Below are 21,170 nucleotides of genomic sequence, written 5' to 3'. Positions count from 1 at the left end.
CAGGTGTGTGCACCTGGGGGAGCTGCCCCGCCCCCTGCCAGGTGCACGGCTCAGTGGGAGCTGTTTATCCTGTGAGGCCCCTGTTCCCTGGTCGCCCCGCCTCTCCCAGGCACAGGGTAACAGCAGGAGGAACAACCCCACTGGTGGCGGCCAGCTCTCCAGCCCTGGTGTCAGCTCCCGCAGTAACTACGACAGTTCCCAGTCTGCACTGGCCTGGATGCTCCGGGGACGGGGAGTGCTGACCTGCACAGCTCGGGGCCACCTGGAGGCAGGAGAGTCCTCACTGTCCTGTGCCCTCCCGGCCTCTGCCTGTCCTAGGGGGAGTGTAGGATCCTGGGCTGTGTCCCCCGGCGCCCTGGGATCCGGGGCCTGTGCTGCTGGAATCGCGCTCCCGGGGCCACGGCTTCCGAAGGCAGCAGGTGCAGCCCCCTCCTTCCGGAGCCACTGCCTGACCGAATGGCTTCTCCTCGAGGCCCCGCCGGGCATGCACTCCAGCCCTTTACCGAGCTCCCCCGGCGGTGTGTGGGGCGCTCTACCCGAGGCACACTTCCTCTGCTAGTAACCCCGGGAACCTGGAGGCTCCACTGCCCCTCCTGTGGTTCTGCCCAGTTTCCCTTCTGAGCACTTCTCCCCTTGGGAAGAATCCGGGGCAGATTGTTAAAGTTCCTGCTTCTCCGGGGCTGGGCTCTCCTGTCCTCTCCTGCCCGGCCCCTTGTGGAGGCCCTCCCCCACTAGATTCTTTTTTTCTTCCGCCTTCCTACCTTGTTAGATGCACAAACTGTTCTCTCTGTAGCATTCCAGCTGTTCTCTCTTTAAATCTCGGGTTGAATTTGCAGGTGTTCAGGGTTGAAAGTTATCTAGGTAAATTGGTGGGGCCGGGTGAGGTGAGGACCCTACTCCTCCGCCATCTTGCCCGCCCCCTTCCAACAAACATATTTTAAAATTACATGTGGATCAAAAAAGAATCCTCAAGAAAATTTAAAAATACTTTGAACTATAGGAAAGCAAATGTACAACTTATCAAATTTTGTGAGGTACAGTGAAAACAGTGCTTAGAGGAATTTTATAGACTTGAATGCAAACATAGAATTGAAGAAAGTTATAAAATGAATGTTCTAAGCTTCCACCTTAGGAAACTAGAAGTAACAATAAATTTACCACAAGTAAGAAAAATAATTTTTAAAATAAGATTTAGAGCAGAAATCAATGAAATTGAAAATAAGAAATCAGTACTTTAAATGTGCTAGTATTATAGATCTTAAAAACTCTCACCATATGCACACACACACAACTATGTGAAGTAATGGCTATGTTAATTATCTTGATTGTGGTAATAATTTCATAAGGTATACATATATAAAAACATCAGGCTGTATACAGTAAGCCAACCAAACCATAAGCTTCTTCTTTGAAAATATTGATAAAATTGATAAAACTCTACCCAGATTAACTAAGAAAAAAAACAAGACATAAATTGCTAATATCAGAAATCTAAGAGAAGCCATCATTACTAATCTAAAGGACACTAAATGATTAAAAAATATTATGAACCATTCTATAACCATAAATCTGGTAACCTAGATTTTGTCTAATCATAAAAAAAATCACAAGGGAGAAATAATCTGAAGACGTTGATTTTTTTCAAAGAAATTCAATCAATAATAACCTTTTCAAAAATACAGCACTATAGAACAGTTCACAAAAAAACAGAATACACATTCCTAGTGTGATCATCCCCAAATCCCTGCCATATCTGAACCTGGTTTGATGCTTGCATGATCTTTTCCAACCGTGTTTTTGTCTTTTACTGTGACTTTTAATTTTTCTTGAATGCCACATATGATGTATTGAATAAAAGGAATTGAAGAAAATAGTCCTTTAGTGTTAGGTTTTAGATTTATCTGGCTAGGCATTAGGCTGTACCTGAGGGTGTCAGAAATTAGTTTCCTCTGGTGTTATTGTTTTTGCCTTCCCTGTTGTCTTAGAGTTTCCCTAGAAACTTACTCTTTTTTTTTCTTAAATCAGTCTGAGACATGCTATTCTTTCTATCGTATTCTCCTATTATTATTGTTATACAGGACCCCTACTGATGTTGTGGTAAAATGTGGGAGGAGAAGTGTTCTTATAGTCCTATGATTGGGTCTTAGACTATTAGTGAACCTTTGTTCTGGTATGTGACCCTCACAAGTGTTTCTCAGGTACTACCACTCCTTTATCTGAAATGGAAATTTAGAGGGGGCTGAAGTTGGTGTAATCCTTCCCCCACAAAGAAGGCTTGATGGGGCTGGACTTAGGTAGTTAGACTCTAGTAAAATTGATACTCTGGAAGGTGAACCTTGTTAAGAACAAAGAAGTTTTGGGTGAATTTCAAAAGACTATTTTTTTCTCCTCCACTTACTGGAAGCTTAAGAAGATTTTCTTCTGATCTTCACTGTAAAAACCCAGGAGATCCTTGAAGTAAAACTCACCAAAGTATGGGGACCAATACTGGAGTTTTTAACCTTCAACTGTGTCTACATTGGGTCTCCAGCAATTCATCATAGTAGCATATGTTTGCCTACTTGGTACTAGTTCCCATATTTGTTTCTGCTCCTGAACTTCTGCTCTCTTAAGTTATGATTCTTTGTATGTAGCTTCGTGTCTCTTCAATGGATTCTGTAGTTTGCTCTGTGGCCTTGATTCTCTGATGAGTCTAAGAAGAGGTGTTCATTTTCAGATTGTTCAGATTGTAAGATGTTTTTTCTTGTTGTGAGGATTGGAGTGATGGCTTCGAAACTCCTTAGATGCCAGAACAGAAACTAGAAGTCTCTATTTTTTTTTAAAATCATCATTTCTTCAACTCAGAGTTACATGAAGATCACTTTTTATATTGTCACCTTTAGTAGCCTTCTGTTATTTCATAGATGCTTCAAATTCTCCTATATTCGAGGAACTTTGTACTTCTTATTGTTTTATTTTCTTCTTCTATTTCAGAGTTTCTTAATCTTAGCCCTCTAGACATTTGGGGCAAGATAATTAGTTGTCCTGGGGGGATATTTTGTGAATTGTAAGATGTTTAGCACCATCTCTGGCCTAAAGGGTTTTAGCACCATCTAATAGATTCCTGCAGCACCTCACTAATTGTGATAATCAAACTATTAGCGTACATTGCAGAATATCCCTTGGGAGAAAATTATACCCGGTTGAAAGCCACTGTTCAATCTATATTGTCTCTTCATTTTTTAATTTTCTTTTCTAGATTTTTTTTGTCTTGGTCTCATTTGTTAAGGCTTTCTTAAAAATCTTGGAAGCTTTAAAAGAATGAGGACTTAAAAAGCCAATTGTAAGCCTTAAACATTTGAGTGGGCCTTATTGAGCAGAGTGCTTTATGATGATGAAAGTGGTTGACCATTGATGGGTCTTTTCCTGGATCCATTCAGTTTTTCCAAAGATAAATTTTCTCATATCCATCTGGCACATAGATGTACCTGGCTACAGTAACTTCTTTTCATTTCACCCTTAAAACTTTGTGCTCCACTAATTTTTCTAAATCACAGCTCTAATCAAGTTATTCCTTGTTTAAAACTTCAGTGATTCTTCACTACCCAGAGAAGTAACAATGGTGCTCTTGACTTTTAGGTCAATGTTCAGTATGACAAATCATTCCATTTTCTACATTTATTTACCACTATTTACCTGATGTCAAATAGAACCTGTGCTCTTCCTGCCTCCAGAGCTTTGGTTCCTATTGTTTCTTACTGGTGGAGCTACTTTTCTCTTTCAGAAAATCCTAACCTTTCCTTTGAACACCATTTGAAATGCCATGTTTTAAATGCCATGTCATTTTTCTAAATCTTTTTATTTACTTGTGATAACTCCCTTCTCTGAACGTTGTCATACTTTTATTCTATATTTTGTTTCATTTGCAAAATATGATATTTTGCTTTATATCACAGTTATAAATTGTGAACTCATTATTCTCCTGGATTATAAAATCTTTGAGGACAGGGTTCAATCATTTTTATATGTTCTGCACCATATAGTACAGAATCTCACACATAGATGGTACTAAAATATGTTGGTTGGATATAAATTTTTAAAAATCTATATCAATGACAGCAAAAATGCCATTGTCTTTCATGAAGACTTCCTGATTATTCAAGATTTTTTTTCTATTTCTCTCTAGTCTGAAATTCTATAGTACCCAGTCTCTGTACCAGTTGTTTCAGCAGTTAATTACTTATTTAATGGTACCATGTGTCATCCCTGGTAGTTTAAAAGTTGCTTGAGGGCTGGGGCAGTTTTCATTATCTCTTTTGTATTCTTTATAGTGCCTTGAATACATAAGTGGATTCATGAATACTTGTTGAATTAGATTGAACATAGTAGTCTTTCATATTTCTTTCAAAATGCCACACATTTGGCATGCAAATTAAGCATCAATAAATTAGCGACGATTGTGAAAATATCCTGAAAGTTGCCCATAAAATTCAGCTTCTTTAGAGGAATATTTTTCTCATCAAGATAGGCTACTAACTCCATTCCAGCTTCATTTACTCTAAAATGATTTATTACAAAGCTAGAATTTGGTGTACACACTATTATTCTGTATAACCAACCATTTGTTCATCCTTCAAGTCTTTATTTCAAAAGGATTTTTCCCATTACTCATTTCTTTGTACTTTTCAAAATATAAGTATTGTACCTGCTATTTTGCCTTTGCCTTCTTTATTGGCAGGATTCCAATCACAGTGAATTATCGTCAAAATAAGAAGTATATTTGTCAGTCAAGAGAAAAACTACATGTAAATAAGTCTTCCTTAAAGTTTCACATATTTCCCAATGTGAGAAATACATTTTCAGGAAGTAATGTAGAATCTGGTTACAGAGAGGAATATGGTTCCCTCTTTTTTTTTTTAAAGATTTTATTTATTTATTCATGAGTATACACAGAGAGGAGAGAGAGAGAGGCAGAGACACAGGCAGAGGGAGAAGCAGGCTTCACACAGGGAGCCTGATGTGGGACTCGATCCAGGGTCTCCAGGATCACACCCCGGGCTGCAGGCGGCGCTAAACCGCTGAGCCACTGGGGCTGCCCAAGATTCCCTCTTTAAGCATTCATCTGACATTTATGTTTTATAGGTTTATATGTGACTTCAGAGTTGATCAGGGCAATACTAATACTATTCCTCCCTCTTGAAGTTGATAGTTATTGAAAGCATTATAATGAACAGAAACCTCTATTATTTTTTACAGAAAATTAATATTTTTATTTTATTCATTTATTTTTTTACAGAAAATTAATAATTAAAAAACTTCATAGAATTTGCTTTATTATTTTAATGAAGGCAGTGAACTTATATAAATCTAGAAGCTAACTATGAGGCTTTATTATCAATTATTAAATCATCACATTGTGATCATCAGAATTTTTAAATTACTAATTACTTCTTAATTTGATATGTCCCAGGTGTTAACATATGGTCTAGACAATAAAAATAGCTGAACAATATATATGACAGAAAATCACTGACCACACTAACCCGTTTTTTTGACATATATGCCACTTTCTAAAATCATGTCAGTCTATTTTACAAAGGACCAGAGTAGCTCCAAATCATTACTCCTCAATTAGCATTAATATGCCAGATACTTTTACCGATATATTTATTATACACACACACAGAAAAAACTCAAGGTTTTCAAGGTTTTTATTTCAAGATTTCAAGAGGAAGCTGCAGGGAAATTTGCCAAAGGTATTTGAAAATACCACTGTGGAATCTTCAAATTTAAAAGAGAAGAATGGGAAAAGTATAAAATTAATTTTATTGTTTTCTAGTGATGACCACGATGTTTAAGTGTAAACACTTCATAAAAAATGGGCCTCATTTTCATTATCATTTTAATATGCTTTCAGACATATGCAGTATTATTGCTATATTACTAATGGTGTTCTTTCAAGCCTGCCTTCACACCCAATGCTTTTAAACTGCTATTATAATGCTTTTTTATAACAATTTCTATTTAAATGCAAAGTCCTATGGGGCTAAGCATTGCTGGCTTTTTCTTTTTATGTGCATTTTTAGAATACAATTCAACTTAACATTTCCTCCATTTATTGATTTTATGATGAAAATAAAATGCTTTAAAATATTTTGTAAATAATATTATTTTTATATTTACTGCAAAATATCAGACTGGAAAATTAACATATAACTAAACATTTTACAATTATTGGAACTTTTTAAAGATTATTACTCACTCCTGTCTCTTACTGTTCCAAGCAAAACCTTTATTTCATCATAATGTCTGAAATGTATCTCTTCAGAGAATATATACTTTCATATTGCTTTAAAATACTATTCTCTTTATAGCTGTGAGCATCCATAAGATTGTACTTTGGCTTGTTGTATGAGGCTCAGATTTTCACTATGTGAATTCTTACTTGCTGGTAACTTTTAATTAGCTATGTAGGTAGACCAAAACACTAATAAAAACTTCAGTTAGAACAAAAGTTCTGCCTTAATCTGGTGTTTTGAAATTTAAAAAATTTTACTCTGTCCCTTCCCCTTCTGTTTGGGCTTCTATAAGGCACTGCATAATACAGTTTGTTTCCCATTCCTTATTAATCTTCATATTGGAAGTCTCCATCATTTCCTAAATTTGCATTCCATGTCCAGTTTCATCACTAGCCTATCTTAGCTCTCATTCTTTTAAAGACTGGAGAAATAGTAAAACAAAATTTATGAAGAAGAAAATGGAGGGGGGTGAGAAGAGGCAAGGTGGTGGAAGAGTAGGGACCCTCGTTCCATCTGGTCCCCCAAACTTACCAAGAAAATGGAGAGCAAAGAAGATGGCAAAAACAGAGGGAGATTATAGAATGCTTGAAGTAAAAAGAGAGCCTTAGAACTTTCAATTTTGCCTTAAGATGGAGTAAACTCATTCCATTGCATTTCTCTCACTGTATACAGCTATGAAACCTGGATAGAAAAAAAAATTAAAAAAAAAAAAAAGAAACCTGGATAGAATGCATAAGGCAGGTATTTGAGCTTTCTAAAAAGTAAATATTAACAGTCAGGTTAGGGAAAATGACTGGAATCTGAAATGCCCCCAAACTGGTGGTGAATTTACCATTTTCTCTTTACCAGTATCTCCCAGTCTGAAATTAATGAATCCAAGTGGCACCAAAATGCAGAAAAAAGAGACCTGAGAAGCCTTCTAATTCTAGCTAAAGGAGAATGAAAGGAAACTCCTAAAGTTCAGAGAGAGGGGAAAAATCCCTCATAAATATATATTTTATTTTCTCTCTTCTTTCTCTCTCCAATCCCCAAGTAATTCTATGGTGGTTGTGGCAGCAGGAGCCAAAACTCTGATTAAGGGGAACCTTCATTTCTATTCAGTGGATTTGTGGTTCCAAGAGTATGAGGACAAAATTTGTTCCCCATTTTCTCGTTCTTCCTATAACTTGGGCCCTCTCAGATAGGGACAACTGCATAAGTGTATAGTAGAGTCAGGAAATCGAAGCCCAACTTTCTGGACAGAGGAGTGAAAAGAGGAGCCTTGGGGAAAAGAGGAGGAATCACTGAGAGAGAGTAGTTGGGACAGTGAACTCATAACATTGTTTATGAAATTCTAGGTTCACCCTTAAATGGCTCATGCAGTGGATCTGTTCCTATTCAACACAGCAAAAACTTTGAACACTAAACTAATAGACCAAAGCTCAGATTCCAGATTGATGGCACATGGTAGATGAATCAGAACAGTACCATAAATACTTTGAAAACTGTATTGTCATTGGAACCATATTGGAACCATTGTCATTGGAACAGAATGTGAGAAGGAAAGATGAGATTGAAAAAACAGGTTGGCTAGGTTCTAAAACAAAAATATCAATGTTATTCTTGGGATTTAAATAAGACTCAGTGTTTCATAATATGTTCAAAATATCTAAGATACATAAGTGAGTTCAATATCAATGCACAGGGAACAGAAGCAAATGCCAAAATGACACAGATTTGGAATAATCTGACAAAGATTTAAAATAGCTATTACAAAAAATGACATAGGAGGCAATCACAAACTCTCTTAAAACTAGGGATATCTCAGAAAAATTCAAATCTAAAAAGGAATCAAATGGAAAGTTTAGAACTAGAAGTGCTTTAAGGAAAGAAGGAAGGAAGGAAGGAAGGAAGGAAGGAAGGAAGGAAGGAAGGAAGGAAGGAAGGAAAAGAAAGAAAAGAAAAGAAAAGAAAAGAAAAGAAAAGAAAAGAAAAGAAAAGAAAAAAAGAAAGAAGAAAAGAAAAAAAAGAAAAAAGAAAAGAAAGAAAAGAAAAGAAAAAGAAAAGAAGGAAGGAAGGAAGGAAGGAAGGAAGGAAGGAAGGAAGGAAGGAAGGAAGGAAGGAAGGAAGAAAAAGAAGGAATGGAAGAAAAGAAGAAAGTAAGAAAAAAAGAAAATATAGAAAAGATGAAAACAAAAAAACCCAAAATTTACTTGATAGAAAAAAAAAAACAGAATGGAAATAATGGAAGAAACAGTGAACACAAGTAAATCTATAATTATATCAAAAAAATTAAAGTCTTACTCCTCTAACTTGAACGATTATCAAACTAGAAAAAATCCTAGCTGTATGTTGCTCAAAAGAGACAACCATTAAATGTAAGTAAGAAATAAGTTTTATTTTATTTTCTTAAAGATTTTATTTATTTATTCATGAGAGCCACACACACACAGAGGCATAGACATAGGCAGAGAGAGAAGCAGCCTCCATGCAGGGAGCCTGATGTGGGACTTGATCCCGGGACTCCAGGATCATGCCCTGGGCCAAAAGCAAGCACTTAACCACTGAGCCACCCAGGCATTCCAAGAAATAAGTTTTAAATAAAATAATAAAAGTATGTGATGAAAATATTCAACAATAAACTTGTAGAGCTACAAAAATTTCAAATAAAATTGTCTTAAAGTTAAGAATTGTTATTAACTATAAAGAAAGATATCATAATGATAAAATGGTCAATCAACTAAGAACATATAACTATTCAGAATTTTTATGATTTTAATTACGTATTTTAAAAACAGAGAGAAAGAAAATGACAAAATTAAAAAGACAAACTTCAGAATCAGAATGGGGGATGTTAGCAGATGTCTCTCAATACCTGTTAGGCAAAAAATCAGTAAAGATAAAAAAAACTCACGGGACAATTATCAGATTTTATTTAATTTGCCAGAGCACCTGTAGGAAAAACATCTTAGCAAAGCATGTTTTTCTGAGATTATAACATTTATAAATTTTCTAAAATTCATTATATGCTCAGTTATGAAACAGTTTCCAATAAATTTTATAGGAGTAACATCATGCTGAGTATATATATTATCTATACTTAACTGAATTAATAAAAAAACTTAAAAATAATAACAAAACCTCCAGTGCTTTAAAAATTAGGCACGACATCTCTATATAACCCGAGATTCATAGAAGAGGACGAAATATGAAGTAGACCATAATATGAGCTAATGATACCGGAAATATATTTCAGTCAAACTTGTTCAATGCAGCTATAGCAGTGTGTAGAAAAAAGTTAATAGCTTTAAAATGCATACACTAGAAAGCTATAAAAGTTAAAAATGAATTATATATATAGTAAATAAACTGCACAGCAAAAAATGTAAGAAATAAGTTAGACATGAGCAAAAATTAATAAAATAGAAAACAATATAAAATACATGAAATTAGCAAAGCTAAGAGTTGGTTTTTGGAAATTTCTAATACAATTTATAACAGCTTGTCACAACTGACCAAGAAACAACAAAAGAGGCACGGACTTCCAATATCAGGAATAAGAACGGGAGTAATACTACACGTCATACAGATGTTATTGACACAAAAAGTATAAATGGATTTATGTCATAAATCCTATACTATTTAAATATACATGTGCTTTCCCCCAGTATATACATGTTATTTTTTTCTTTTCTTTTTCAATGCATGTATATACCTTTTCAAAGTGAGAAATGCCCACAGGCTCATCTAGTTACCAAATCTAGCTTGAAACAAATGATGTTTGGTTTTTGCATTTAATTGTTAAGTTCAGATGTGGCTTCTTTACCTAAAGAAGATAAATTTCAGGGTGCCTGGGTGGCTCAGTCAGTTAGGCTTCTGCCTTTCTTTCAGGTCATGATCTCAGGGTCCTGGGATAGAGATGAAACCTTGGGCTCTCTGCTCAGTGGGGAGTCTGCTTCTCCCTATCCCTCTGTCCCTCCCCCCTGTTCACACTCTCTCTTAAATGAATAAAATCTTAAAATAAAATAAAATAAATAAAATAAAATAAAATAGATAAATTTCCCACCCCCAACTTACTCATTATACAATGATGGAGAAGGAATAAAGCAGCTTCATTTGAAGTGGAAGGGGAAGGGACTCACAGTTATTGTTGGTCCACAGTATGTATCATAACTTACTGGAAAGGATTAGTATTGATTTCCTCTCTTCAGTAGGATAAGCTATTTGCTGATGTGATGGATTAATTATATTAATTGATTTTTTAATATTGAGTTAGCCTTTTATATCTGGAATAAATCCTACTTGATCATCCTGTATTATTTATTTTATACATTGTTGAAGTCAATTTGCTAATATTGTGTTGAGGGTTCCTGCATCTATGTTCACTGCAGATATTGGTCTGCTCTTTTCCCTTCTTGTAATGTTTTTATGAGGTTTTGGTATTAGAGAAATGCTGGCCTTGTAGAATTACTTAGAAAGTATTCCCTCGGGATCCCTGGGTGGCGCAGCGGTTTGGCGCCTGCCTTTGGCCCAGGGCGCGATCCTGGAGACCCGGGATCGAGTCCCACATCGGGCTCCCGGTGCATGGAGCCTGCTTCTCCCTCTGCCTGTGTCTCTGCCTCTCTCTCTCTCTCTCTCTCTGTGACTATCATAAATAAATTAAAAAAAAAAAAAAGAAAGTATTCCCTCTGCTTCCATTAGCTGGGAGAGATTGTGAAGAATTGGTATGATTTCTTAAATTATGGTGGAATTTATGGTGAAACCATCTGGGCCTGGTACTTTGTTTTGGAAGGTAATTAATTATTAAGTCAATTTCTTTCATAGATATAGGCTTATTTAGAGTAGATATTTCTGCTTGTTTGAATTGTGGTAGCTATCTTTTTCAAATAATTTATCCATTTTATCTAGATTATCAAATTTGTGGGACTAGAGTTGTTCAGAATATTCTATTATCCTTTTAATAATTTGGGATCAGTAGTAATATCTTCCTTTTTCTGATATTAGGAATTTGTGTCTTTTTGTTTTTTTACTCTGGATTAGCCTGGCTGGAATTTTTATCACTATCCTGAATCTTCTCAAAGCACAAATTTTTGGTTTTACTAATTTTCTATTGATTTCCTGTTATCAATTTCATTTATTTTTGCTATATTTACTCTTTGCTTTATATTTATATGTCTCTTCTTCCTCTAGTTTCTTAAGGAGAAAGCTTGGACCGTTAATTTTAGATACTTGTTCTTTAATAATATATGCATTTGATATTATAAATTTCACCTTAAACACACTGTTTATCAATCACACACATTTCGATGAGTAGCGATTTCACCTTCATTTAGTTCAAAATAATTTTAAATTTCTCTTAGGACTTCTTTGGCCCATTTGCTACTTAGAAGTGTGTTGTTTACTCTCCAATTATTTTGGGACTTTTCCAGCTATCTTTCTGTTATTTTGTAGCTTAATTCCATTGTGGTCTGAGAGTATGATTTCTCTATTTAAAAAGTTTCTTGAAGTGTGTTTTATAACCAGAAGGTGGTCTATTTTGTTGAACGTTCAATGTGAGCTTGAGAAAAATGTGTATTTTCCTGTTGTTGGATGAAGTGTTTTATAAATGTCAATTAGATACAGTTGATTGATGGTGCTGCTCTATTCAACTGTAACCTCACTGATTTTCTGCCTGCTGGTCTGTCAATTACTGATAGAGAGGTGTTGAAGTCTCCAACTATAATAGCAGATTCATCTATTTTTCCTTGCAGTTCTATCAGTTTTACCTTACTCATTTTGACATTCTCCCATTAAGCACATGCACATTAAGATTGTTATGTTATATCATTTTGGGGAAATGACCAGTTTATCATGATAAAATATCTCTTTTTATTCCTGATAATTTCCCTTGTTCTAAAGTATGCTTTATTTGACATTTTTATAGCTATGCAAGTTTTTTTTTTTTTGGTTAGTGTTAGCATTATGTATCTTTCTCCATCCTTCACTTTTAATATAGCTATATCTTACATTTAAAGTGGATTTCTTGTAGACAACATGTAGTTGGGTTTTGTCTTTTTAATCCATTCTTTAAGTCTCTTTTTTTGGCATATGTAGAATATCACTGTCTAAAATGATTATTGATTTAGTTGAATTAATATGTACCATATTTGTAAATATTTGCTATTTTCCTTATTTTTGTCCACTTTTTTGTTTCTTTTGTTTTGAGTATTTTATATAATTCCATTTTTTCTCTTCTATAAGCTTGTCAATTACAGTTCTTTTGAAGATTTTTTGTGGTTGCTCTAGCATTTATAATACATGTACATTTATGAATAATTTAAGTTCACTTTCATATGACACTCCACCACTTAATGGCTAGTGCAGGTACTTTATAGCAGAGTATTTCCAATTTGTCCCTCTTATCTCTTAAAACATTGCTGTCATTAATTTAAGTTATCCATAAGCTATAATTATTCAATACATTGTTGAGATAGTGATTATGAAGAGTTAATTCTGTTAAATCAAATAAAGGCAAGAAAAAATAAAACTTTAATTTATCCTCATGTAGTCCTTCTCTAATGTGTTTCTCTTTTTTTTAAAAAAAGACTTTATTTATTTATTCATGAGACACACACAGAAAGAGAGAGAGAGAGAGAGAGAGAGAATGGCAGAGACATAGGCAGAGGGAAAAGCAGGCTCCATGCAGGGAGCTCGATGTGGAACTTGATCCTGGGACTCCAGGATCACGACCTGAGCTGAAGGAAGACGCTTAACTGCTGAGCCACCCAGGCATCCCTGTGGTTTCCTTTTTCACGTGGTTTTTAGTTTTTGACCTATGTCTTATTCCTTCTCTTCGAAGAATATATTTTAACCTTTTTTACAAGACAGGTCTACTGGACAAAATCTCTGTTTTTGTTTGTGTGAGAAAGCCTTTAATTTTCCTTCACTTTTTAATTTTTTAAAAATCTAGTTGAAATTCACATAACATGGAACAATTTTAAACTATACAATTCAGTGCATCACCCGAAAGGGAATTTCCATACCCTTAAAATAGTCAGTCTTTATCCCGCCCCCCAATCCCTGGCCCCTGACAGTCACTAATCTGCTTTTTTTGTCTATAGAGTTATCTACACTGGAAATTTTCTATAATGAAAGCAAAGTATATATTTCGATTTTGGTCTTCATTCTTTCATTTAGCATAATGTTTTTAAGGTTCATACATTCTATTGTGTTGAATTGGTACCCTACTGCTTTGCTGAATTCATTTGTTAGTTCTAACAATTTTTTTGAAGACTTTTTGGGTTTTCTATATATAAGGTTATATCATCTACAAACAGAGATAATTTTACTTCGCTTCCATTTTGGATGCTTTTTCTTTCTTTTTCTTGCCTAATTACTCTGTCTGGAACTTCCAGTACTATGTTGAATAGAGAGCAGGCATCCTTGCCTTGTTCTGGATTTTATTGGAAAATCTTTCAGCCTTCGAGTATGATGTTTGCTATCAAGTGTTTATATAGGGCTTTTATTATGTTGATTAGTTTCCTTATATTCCTACTTTATTTCATGTTTTTATCATAAAAGAATACTGAATTGGGGATCCCTGGGTGGCGCAGTGGTTTGGCGCCTGCCTTTGGCCCAGGGCGCGATCCTGGAGACCCGGGATCAAGTCCCACGTCGGGCTCCCGGTGCATGGAGCCTGCTTCTCCCTCTGCCTATGTCTCTGCCTCTCTTTCTCTCTCTGTGACTATCATAAATAAATAAAAAAAAATTAAAAAAGAATACTGAATTGGATCAAATGCTTTTTATGTACCAGTTGAGATTTTTTTTTCTCTTCATTCTGTTGATGTGGCATATTCCATTGATTAATTTTTGTATGTTGAACCATCCTTGCATTTTAGGAATAAGTCCCACTTAGGTCTGGTGTATAATCCCTTTAATATGCTGCTGAGTTCTGTTTGCTAGTACTTTTGGAGGGTTTTTGCATCAATGTTCATAAACAATATTGGTTTATAATGTACTTTCCTTCTAATATTTTTGTCTGGCTTTGGTATCATGGGAATGCTGGCTTTATAGAATGAGTTAGCACATGTTCTCTTCAAGTTTTTTGAAAGACTTGCAAAACATTATTATTAATTCTTCTTTAAATGTTTGGTAGAATTTGCCAGTGAATCTGTCAGATCCAAGGCTTTTTGTTACTGGTAAATTTCTGATTACTGATTTAACCTCCCTACTAGTTATAAGTCTATTCTGATTTTCCATTTCTTTGTATTTTATTAATGGTAGGTTTCTGTTTCTAAGAATTTGTCTACTTCATCCAAGTTCTCCAATTTGATTTTTATTGATTTTCTCTATTGTTTTTCTGCTCTCTATTTGATTTATCTATTTTCTAATCTTTATTATTTATTTCCTTCTTCTAGCTTTGGTTTCATTTGTTCTTAATTTTTTAGTTCTATCAGACTATCCACATTTAACCAAAGCACCCCTCTCTTCTATGGATGTTTCAAGAAAGAGACAGCACATGACAATACCCTGAAATTTCCTCTGACTTATTATATGTCATCATCTGGCATGTAGGTTGAATCACAGGATATAACAGGAGAAAATTTGACCACATGTTTTGCTCCATATAAAAAGAGTAACAGGTTTCTCATCCTGATATGACTGGGTCACCACTTGCTTTCCTTTATCTATACTCCACAGTTTAGGGACTGTTATTTATGCCACCTAATTTTTAGTAATCAAGGTATTTACCAAATATGAAATGTTTATCTAAAATTAATAGCAAATACTACTATTAGTGGCTTAAATAATAAAGACCTCTATATACAATCAGAAAACTGTAATTCTTTTTAGAACCCTCCAGAAATTTTCCCCTGACTTCTCATTGACTAGCATTTTGTCACAAATAAATCTATAAAATAATCACCAGCAAAGGACTATGAGATTGGCACACATTATTTTTTTTTTTTAAAGTATTCTTTTTTTTTTTTTTTAAATTTTTATTTATTCATGATAGGCACACAGCGAGAGAGAGAGAGGCAGAGACACAGGCAGAGGGAGAAGCAGGCTCCATGCACCGGGAGCCTGACATGGGATTCGATCCCGGATCTCCAGGATCGCGCCCTGGGCCAAAGGCAGGCGCCAAACCGCTGCGCCACCCAGGGATCCTTGGCACACATTATTAAGATCAATCATGATTCATCCTCTGTGGCCGTATACATCTCCTCCCTTCCCTGGGCATATTTGCTGACTTAACACAATTTAGATTTTATAAAATTATGTTGAATGAGGGAATGGCCATTAGGTAAGCAACAAACTCTACATCAAGCATATATTTCCTTTGATTTCTTTAGATCACAGTCTCCTGAGTTTTCTCCCATTTCTCTAACTGCTCATACTTATTTTATGAGTCTTGCTTCTGCTTAACTCTTAAACTCTTAAATGCTGCTATTTAGCTCTTACGCTGACTTTTGCTTTTTATCTCCATTTTCCTATTCTATAGACTATTCTACAATATCCTCATCTAGTCTCATGTTTTCAGTTGCCTCATAAGTACAAACAATTGCTATATATATATATATATATATATATATATATATATATATTACTATTAGGACTGTATACTCAGCTCACTACTGAATATCTCTAACTGAATAATAGGCATCTCAAACTCATGAGGACCAAAACTAACAACTATTTTCTTACAAAACCTATTTCTTCTCTTGTCACTCTAATAGCAATTCATTAAACTGTCCAATAAAGAACCATAAGTGTCATTTTACATTCCTATCTTTCCTCAGTCTCTATATTGAGATAATTACCAAGTCAGGATAAATCTAGTTTTAAAAAGGTGAGAGAAGTTATAGAGTAAGAAATAGATCTAGTAATAAGTCTAAGAAATGTTAATATCTAAAGAATAGCCATGGAGATGAACTACAAAAGAATGCGTTGTAATTATAACTAATAATGTACTGTATAATTGAAATTTGCTAGGAGAATAGAACTTAAGTGCTCTCCTCACACACATAAAATGGAACTATGTGAGGTGATGGATATATTAGTTGATTATGGTAATTATTACACAAGGTATATTTACTTCAAAACACCATATTGTGCGCTTTAAGTATATTAACTTTTTTGTCAAACTTATCCAATAAAGCTAAAAAAAATGAAGAATATACCTAAATGACAAAAAACAGATATAAAGAGAAAAATATGATGTTCTGGAAGAAAATGGAAAAGGACCTTCAAGAAGGTAGAAATAACTCTTGCAGCCAGAGCCAATAGGGGTGGGCATCTCTCAGGACAAGTGGTGCACACGCTGCAAGACCAGGAGTGAGATAAAAACTACCACAAGAAGTGGAAATAGGTTGTAGTGCCTTGCTGCCAACACAAAGATTGGCCCCCACCGCACACACACTGTCCGTATTTGGGGAGTCAATAAGAAGTACTATGCCTTGGAGCTAGACATGGGGAACTTCTGGGGCTCTGAATGTTTTATGTGCAAAATAAGGATTATTGGTATTGGTTACAGTGTATCCAACAATGAACTGGTCTGCACTAAGACCCTTGTGAAGAACTGTATTGTGACTGACAGCACACCCTACCAACAGTGGTAGCAGTCTCATTATGCACTATTCTTGGGCCTCAAGAAGGAGGCCAAGTTGACTCCGGAGGAGGAAGAGTTATTTTAAAAAAAAATGATCAAAGAAAATTCAGAAGAAATATGATGAAAGGAAAAAGAACACCAAAATCAGCAGCCTTCTGGAGGAGGAGTTCTATCAGCACAGGCTTCTTGTATGCATCACTTTAAGACTAGTCCAGTGTGGCCAAGCAGATGGCTATGTGCTGCTGGGCAAAATGCTAGAGTCCTAACTGTCGAAAATCAAAGCTTGGAAAGGCAAATAAATCTTCCTCCTATCTTTGATCATGTCATACAAGTGTTTATTGTTCTTTTTTTTTTTAAAAAAAAGATTTTATTTATCCATTTATAGAGACACAAAGACGCAGGCAGAGGGAGAAGCAGGCGCCATGCAGGGAGCCTGACGTGGGACTCGATCCCGGGTCTCCAGGATCACAGCCCGGGCTGCAGATGGCGCTAAACTGCTGCGCCACCAGGGCTGCCCGTGTTTATTGTTCTGAAAAAAAAAAAAGTATAGAAATAATCATTTTAAAATAAAGCAAAATAAATTAAGTACAGCAAATTACCCCTTATATTTAGCAAAAAAAAAAAAAAGAAAAAGAAAAGAAAAGAAAGAAAAGAAAAGAAGAGAAAAGAAAAGAAAAGAAAGAAAAGAAAAGAGAAGAGAAGAGAAAAAGAAAGAAAAGAAAAGAAAAGAAAAGAAAAGAAAAGAAAAGAAAAGAAAAGAAAAGAAAAGAAAAGGAAACCTGATTTTGGTTGGCCAAAGACTGGATGCAGAAAGGAAATTTGAGGATATGGTAATTTGAATACATGTTATTTTTCTCATTTTTTAATTAAAAAATATTTTTTGAATATGTGTTCTTCTTCATCTGTTCTTCCACTCAGCTTCTTGGCTGGAAGATTTTAACTAAAATGTGCTTCATGGTAATACTTGTTGGAAATTTTAGATGTATTTACGGAGGGTTTTTTTTTTTTGAGTTTTTTTTTAATTTAAATCCAATTTGCTAACATATAGTATAACACCCAGTGCTCATCCCATCAAGTGTCCTCCTCATTGCCTGTCACACAGTTACCCCATCCCTCCACTCACCTTCCTTTCTGCAACCATTTGTTTGTTTCCCAGAGCTAGGAGGGCCTCATGGTTTGTCTCCCTCTCTAATTTTTCCCACTCAGTTCCCCTGTGGAAAGTTTTCTACAAAAGAGAATAGGTCTTAAAGTTCATTGTTTGTAATAATTCCTATTTCTCCTTTAGAGCCTGGGGTCAAAAGTACAGCTTCCCAGCTTTTCCAGTGACCCAAAGTTACAGCTTATAGGACCTGGAGGCAGTGTAAATTGCTACATGCAATCCTTGAAGAAGCTACTTCATCATGGAAATACAGGCAGCCTCCAAAGCTATTTGTCCTAACAAACTAAATTGATACTAGTCAGGACACTTAAAGAGTTGACTGCCCTTCTGTTGTACTAATAAAATTTAAAAAGTATTAGATAGTTTACCTAAAATAAGATGAAAGAAAGAAAATCAATTATATCAGTCATCATAATAAATTAGAATAGACTAATTCTTCCTACATGCCAGAAATTAAAGTGATAAATATTTGGGCAAATATTAACCCTCAAACATCACTTTTGAAAGATAACACAGATATGTTGAAAAAAGAATGAGAAACAATTCACCAGACAAATATGAATAAAAATCAATCAGAAGAGGCAATATTCATATCATAAAAGGCAGCATTCAATATCAGAGCTAAAATCATTAATTATGACAAAAGAGACAGTATTCCACCACCCCCAAGATGTGGATGCTCCAGTCCCTGTAATTTGTGAATATGTTAACTTAAACTAAAAGAGAGACCTTGAAAACACAACTGAGGTTAAGGATCTGGAAAAGGGGAGATTATTTTGGATTATCTGGGATGACCCAACCTAATCACATAAATCCTTAAGAGCAGAGAACCTGTTCTCTATGTGGTCAGAGGGAGAAGTGACTACAAAAAGGATCAGAGTTATAACATTACTGACTTTGAAGATAAAGGAAGGGGGCCAGGAATCAAGTAATGTGGGTGGCCACTGGAATCTGAAAGTGTCAAAGACACTGATTTTCCCTTAAAGCCTTCAGGAAGGAATGCAGTTGATTTAAATCCAATGAAACCCATGTGGAATTTATAATCTACAGAACTGTAAGATAATAAATGTGCATCATTTTAAGCCACCGAGTTGTAGTAATTTGTTACAATAGAAATATAAAGCTTATACAGGTTTTTATAATAACACAATTAATGATCAACAGAGAATATAAAACTGCCGCAATTTTTATGTACCAAACAAAAATAGCAATAAAATATGTAAAGCAAAAACTCCTAGACAATACCCAAATTCCAGAAACATCCTAGTAAAATGTTTTAATATGTTTGTTTAAGCCAAAAAAGTAAAGTATGGTTGCTTGGGATTTAAGCAATACAATAATTTCATGAGTAGAGAGAGTGAGGGGAAGGGATTATCCTCTATTAGAAGCTAAGTTTTTCCCTATATAAGAGAGTATATATTAATTCATTTGTATAAAGCTTAAAAATATCAATTTCAAGCTTGGCTGCAAACAAAAAATGAATATATTCTCCGAAACAAATTTTTATAGGCCATATTCTCAAACCATAAAAAAATCAAATGTCAAAAGCAAAGAATCCAAAAAAAAGGACATGATCCTCTGAAAACAATTTTTCTCTACTGGGGAATAATGAATAGTCACCAGAGTATCTTATGGGTTAAAGAGAAAATATACAGATTTTGAAAGCAAATAGTATAATATAAAAATGCATTGTTTAAATGGAATTCTATTTGTTTTTTTTTTAAGTCTGCATATTTCAATTACGTAACTGTATAGTTCATGTGTGGTTACTCCTGTCCTTTCAGGGTTCTTGCTATTCTCATTTTATTAAATAGTCCTTGTTTCTTTAAGATGAGTATTAATAACTTTTTTTACATGGCCCGGGAAATTTCCATCTAGTCAATTTCTGATAACCTTATTTGTATAAGGAAGGCATTACATAAAGCACTATTAGTGGTTACAACTTAAAAATGGTCACTTCAAGAGAGAAAATTTCATTTTTTGAAAAATCAAAATCTATAAAAATTTTAAATAAAAAGCAGAAATTTTTAGATAAATTTGGAATTTCTTGTAGTTTTTAAGGATGAGGGTTTTTTTTTGTCAAAAACTAATTATTAATTGCGAAGTAACCAACCATGTTTTTAACTTAAAAGAGACTGAAATAATAATAAAATAGCTTTCTCTCCCATCTCCCTAGTATCCAATAACTGTTGGAAGGTATGTGATGATCTACACAATGAGACATTTTTACACAACAGTTTTAAAAATGGTTTTGTAGAATTCTTTCAATTCACTCACAAATCACTCATCTTATGGAGTAAAATGAAAGTGTCAAAGCAGGATTGCTTCTCCTATGGGCTTTTAGAGGAATTCACTTACTGTAGAAAACATTCTTGTACAAACAGGGAAAATCATCAATTAGTGGTTTGAAATTATTCACCATGATGCTATTTTTGGTAAAGAAACTAGGAACAATGGCCTTAATATAGAAAATCTGAATGTCTTAAAACCTACTTGCCTGGTGTTTTGAGACTTCCAATTGTGGTTGTCTTATTTTAACAACAAAGAATAAAATAGTTGGCAAGGCATGTGTAAACATCTAGAGAAAGCTGAAAGCAATAAAAACGAGCAGAGATTCATTGATTTTTAATAAAGGTTTGAACATTACTTTAAATATAAAATGAATTAAATGTATAATCTGTAGGCCACTTATTCAATTAATGCCTATTAATCCTTTACATTTAAGAGAACTTTCTTTTTTATATAAATTTTATTTTTTATTGGTGTTCAATTTGCCAACATATAGAATAACACCCAGTGCTCATCCCATCAAGTGCCCCCCTCAGTGCCCGTCACCCAGTCACCCCCATCCCCCGCCCACCTCCCTTTCTACCACCCCTTGTTCGTTTCCCAGAGTTAGGAGTCAAGAGAGAACTTTCTGAAGAAAATTGCAAATATAAATACAAATATTTTTGCTCAAGAGTGTGACTTTTTTTCAGGCAATCAAAGCTAGATATCCTGAAGTCATTTTTTTAATGTATTTAATGTGTTCCTTCTCTATATGCAAGCTATTAAAAGTTAAAAATTCCTTCATTGAAATTCTTCTTAATTATGTATCCTTTTTTTTTCTATTTTTCCTTGCCATGGTCTTTGTTCTGAATTATATTTGCCTATATCTGGAGTATTA

The 21,170-nt window shown here is 34.7% G+C and overlaps 1 pseudogene; it reads left to right on the top strand.

Moving 5' to 3' along the window:
- The first annotated feature begins 456 nt into the window (after positions 1-456).
- LOC112655389 (40S ribosomal protein S8-like) lies at positions 457-17,357 on the top strand (annotated as a pseudogene).
- The last annotated feature ends 3,813 nt before the right edge of the window (positions 17,358-21,170 follow it).

The sequence above is a fragment of the Canis lupus genome, chromosome X (assembly GCF_003254725.2).
Source record: "Canis lupus dingo isolate Sandy chromosome X, ASM325472v2, whole genome shotgun sequence".
Lineage (NCBI taxonomy): Eukaryota > Metazoa > Chordata > Mammalia > Carnivora > Canidae > Canis > Canis lupus.
The sequence above is the reverse complement of the archived record's forward strand: the minus strand, read 5'-3'. Positions and strand labels throughout refer to the sequence as shown.